The following is a 4,786-nucleotide window of genomic DNA, read 5'->3' as shown; positions in this document are numbered from 1 at the left end:
CACTGAGTTCTAGTTGTGTCCTCTTTTGGAAGACCAAACAAAGTAGTTTCGGTTTCACAACGAAACACACAGTGACTCCACAACATGGCAGCGGTGGCAACAGCAAGAATTAAAGTAACGCCTTCTTTTTTTGCATGACCATTTGGGCGGCGTTATGCAAATCTTCCCACATCGTGACGTAGACATGTGGGGGCGTGTTAGAACGAGCCGTTTTAGGTAGGTGTGGTTGACTCTTAACTTTAATAAAGAATATCTCTTTGGATTTGAGACTTTAGTCTTTGCAACTTTACAGATCTTCTTCATGCACCAAGAGCTTGTAACACTCCAAAGAGAAAGGAAAAATTGAAATCGCATCATATGACCCCTTTAAAGCATCCAAAAATGAAAATTTGCTGAAAGTTTACTCACCCTCTGGTAATTCAAGGTGTAGATGGTTTTGTTTCTTCATTGGAGCAGATTTGGAGAAATGTAGCATGACATCACTTACTCACTAATGGATCCTCTGCAGTGCATGGGTGCCGTGAGAATGAGAGTTTAAACCACTAATAAAAACATCACAATAATTTATACAACTCCAGTCCATCAATTATCATTTTGTGAAGCAAAAAAAATGCATGTTTTTTTTACAATAAACTGTTGCTTCTGTCTAAAACGGAAAAGTCCTCTATCCATAGTATTGCTTGCTCCAGTAAAAACAATGTCTCATCTGAATCAGGAGAGAAATATGCACAGATGTTTACAAGCAAAAACATAAATATGTTGGTGTATTTTGATGTAAGAGGACAACAGGAGATGGACCTTCCCACTGGAGGAAGCGTTATTATGGATCATGGACTCTATGGATTATGGCATGTTGGCCAGAAGTGATACTTTAAAGTTAGAACATCTTAATGATGGATTTGTTTCTTACAAACAGGCAGCTTTTCACTTCACAAGACATTAACTGATGGACTGGATTACTGTGATGATTTTATCAGCTGTTTGGACTCTCATTCTTAAGGATATCTATTCAATGCATTGGTCCATTGGTGAGTGATGTAATGCTAAATTTCTCCAAATTAGCTCTGAATAAGAAACAAACTCATCTACATCTTGGATGGCTTGAAGGTGACCGCATAGAAAGAAACCACACAGAAATGGCTTCGCAACGACATTGTACAAAACACCACTTGCGTTTTTCTTCAGAGAATGTAAAAAACATTTTCAACAATCTATTCAATTGATTGCGCACCTTCATCACTTCATCACCTGATGGCCTGTCATTTGTTAAGTAATCACTGTGTCGACCGATGAAGTTTAATTAGGAACATTTCACTCTCTCATCAGTCATCACGTTAAATCTCTTCATGACATCATAACGCCCTGCTCTGTCCACAAAATTAGCCGCCTTTTGTTTGACACGTCTGAGCAGCATGGAGAATGACAGGCACAAGCCGGCTTTGATCTCCGTGAGGAGCCGACTGGATTTCTTTTGCTCATCCATGGGGTGAAGCGAGAGGTTAAATCAAAGGCGTTTATCTGCTGAGAGGCCATTGCCATCTCATCACGCTGTAAAAACATTTGCTCATTCACACCTGCTTTCAAAGTACCTGGCTAACAGCCCTTGTCAGGTGTGATCAGAGACTATTAGAGGCGCCACAAGTTCATATGAGTCTAGAGAAAAGTTCAACAGCAAGAGGGCATTTCACTTCAATCATAGCTAGAAGTCATTAAATATGGGTCAGATAGCGAGAAAAGCAAATCGAAAAGAAGAACTTCCTGTCCTGAAGACAAACACTGAAGTATTTAATCAAGAAAATAAAGAAATATGACTTCCAGAAAGTACAGTTGGATGTTTATTCCCAGAACTGGCCTAAAGATGGGACCCAGTAAATAATGCAGAAATGCAGCAGCTGTTGTCTGGCTGCGTCTTCTAACTGGATGTGATGGGTAAATGTCTAATGCTTTGTGGGTCTGTGTGTGTCCCTCCGTGTTGAGGTTTTGTTGCCTGTGTGTGTTCTGTCAACCTGGGTGACTGAATTATACATCTCTCGTGACACATTAAGTGTGGCCCATACATTTACAGAGCAACGACACACAAATCAGAGCAGGCTAGAGTGGTTTTGCCCCATGTTAGGTCATGTATTGATCCCAAATTATCTTTTTTTTTCTCCTTTCATAATGTCACATGGACTAAATCTCTAAATAAAGGTTCTTTATTGGCATTGATGGCGTCATGAACAATCTTCAGAACATTTCCATTGCACAAAAGGGTTCTTTAAAGTGGAAAAGGGTTCTTTCGATTATTCAAATGTTCTTCAGATTAAGCAAAAATGGTTCTAAGAACTTTTCACTGAAAGTTTGCATCACTGCAGAAAGCAGAGTTACAACAATGAGATTATGATCATGAAATATTGAATTTTTCTGATTATTAACATTAGCCTACTTATTTCTCATCACGTTTGACATTAAAAAAATTCTGCTGACATGCACTGTACCTTTCTCACTGCAATTCAGTCAGGAACAGAACTTCAGGAACAGCACTGAAAAAAAAAGCATAAATGTTTAATGTTTACAAATTCCAGCAGTGATTTCAAGTCAGGGCGATTTTTAAATAATTTTGCATTATGAATTTCAAGTTTCAAACTTCAAGAATTTCAAGTTTCAGGTAGCATTATCCTGCAAGTTGACATGCTATAAATCATTAAAACTACTTTTTTTTTTTTTACTACACCATTCTGTATAATTGTTAGCATGTTTTTATGACCTAACATAAAGAGATTACATGGATTACTTGTCACACTGCAGGACTATTTAAAATGAACTAGTGAAGGCACATTGCCTTGAACACATGCACATATAAACTTAATATGTTGATGTTTAATAAAATAAAATGTTAACATGGAGAACAAAATGTATCACAGAAAAAAACATGTAAAAAAAATCACATCAACATCAACATATTAGAATGATTTCTGATGGATCATGTGACACTAAAGACTGTGGGTATAATGGCTGCTGAAAATTCAGTTGTCATCACAGGAATAAATTACATTTTAAAATATATTCAAATAGACAGCGAACACATAAAAAAAAAAAAATCTTCCTGACCCCAAACTTTGAATGGTAGTTGTACGTATCAACCACACAAATGTATATACACAAAATGTGCTTCTGGGACGAAATACACATTTTAAAAGAATTAACCATTTGTTTTTCATTCTAAAAAAACAATTAATCTAGAAATAAAATTCAGCCATGAATTTACTCATTTCCACCAGCGAGGCCGTGATGTTTGGAGTTGTCGTGAAAAGCTCTGTTGATCCCGAGGAACGCTCATGACACGCTGCTGTCCGTGATTACCATACCACAGCAGTGCCATTGTAGATCTTTACTGCAATTTGCATTCCTTCCTGATAAAGTGATGATCGCTGGACAGAGAGAAGCTGGCCTCAAAGGAAGTGACCTCAGGGCCTGATGGCATCTCCTGATTAGAGGGAAACTTGCTGCATAATGTTTTAATTCACATCTGTGTGCCCTCTCTTTACACTGCCAATTTCTCTCTTCCTGTTCTCTCGCTCTCTGCATCCTTCCCTCAAGTATCTCCTCAATCCTCCACTTATTCTCTCTCACTGTTCCTCTGTCTACATACTTCAAGCCCCTTTTTTAATCTTTCCTCATCCCTCCCTTCCTCTGTTTCTTTATCTCTCGCCCTCTTTCTCTCTTCCCTCACTTTGTAGTGCTCCTGGCATCCTTATCATGAATCGCTCATGTCTTTGTGATGAAAGGAACTGCCTTCATTTCCACAGGAATGCGCCCCTCTCAGTGTCCATATGGAAACACTTGCCAGACAGATTGGTTCTGTTTTTTACTCTTCCCTAGAGCATCAGACATGACTGATCGCGCTGTACATGTCCAGAATAGAGCGATATTAGGGGGACACGATAAGAAAAGAGAAGACACTTTTAACAAAATAACATAAAATAACAGTACACACCCCTGCTAAAGAAACATCCTAAATCAGACTAAGATGGTTTGCTGGTTTTCTCTGGTTTCCCAGCCTGGTCTTCTGCCCATTTTTAGAGGGGTTTTAATAAAATTAAAATGACATTTTATGCAAGACATAAAAATAGAAAAAAATACAGATGATAAACCAGAAAATATAACCAAACAATAATTTGGGGTACTTATAAATAAAAATGGAAAGACATGCAACTTCTGACCATAATTCAGTCAGGAACAAGACTTGAATGAAGATAAAAATCAAGATGAAAGTTTAATGTTTAGCTTACATAAACTCCCAGCAGTGCTTTCAAGTCAGGGCAATATTTAAATAATTTTTCATCTTAGTAATTATGAACATGAAATTTCAAGCTGCTTCAGCAGTATCCAGATGATAAACCAAACCAAAATAAAATAAAAAGTATTTGGGTTATTTCAAACAGGGAGAACTAAACCAGTTAAAAACTGGCTACTTGGCATACTTACAGGAAACAAGACCGCTTACAGGGACCTATTTTTTGTAATATCAGACTCAAAAAAACTAACTCTAACCCTAATTTAAAAATAACTGCAGGACTTGGGACTTTGAGACCACTGTGGACATCTATACTTTATTTTTATGAAATAAAGATATTTTATGCACAATATTTCAGTTGCACTAGTACTACACTTAAACAATAACTTTTATCCTTATTAACCTCTTATCCTAATTCTTAACAGTTGAACAAAAAAAAGTGTCTTTAAAAACTGTAGGAACACACTGCCTTTACCTGTACAACACATTTTATTTAACAATTTGAACATT

The 4,786-nt window shown here is 37.1% G+C and overlaps 1 long non-coding RNA gene across 1 annotated transcript in view; it reads right to left on the bottom strand.

The window, feature by feature from the left end:
• LOC107665570 (uncharacterized) overlaps positions 1 to 4,786 on the bottom strand; it is a 17,793-nt gene that overhangs the window by 3,828 nt on the left and 9,179 nt on the right. The window contains exon 2 of the long non-coding RNA XR_001631565.1: positions 2,478 to 2,522. This is a non-coding gene — a long non-coding RNA (uncharacterized LOC107665570). The remainder of the gene's footprint in view (positions 1 to 2,477; positions 2,523 to 4,786) is intronic.

This window comes from Sinocyclocheilus anshuiensis, unplaced genomic scaffold (assembly GCF_001515605.1).
Source record: "Sinocyclocheilus anshuiensis isolate Anshui unplaced genomic scaffold, SAMN03320099.WGS_v1.1 scaffold407, whole genome shotgun sequence".
In the NCBI taxonomy this organism is placed as follows: Eukaryota; Metazoa; Chordata; class Actinopteri; order Cypriniformes; family Cyprinidae; genus Sinocyclocheilus; species Sinocyclocheilus anshuiensis.
Note: the sequence above shows the minus strand (reverse complement) of the source record. Positions and strands in the feature narration are given on the sequence as shown.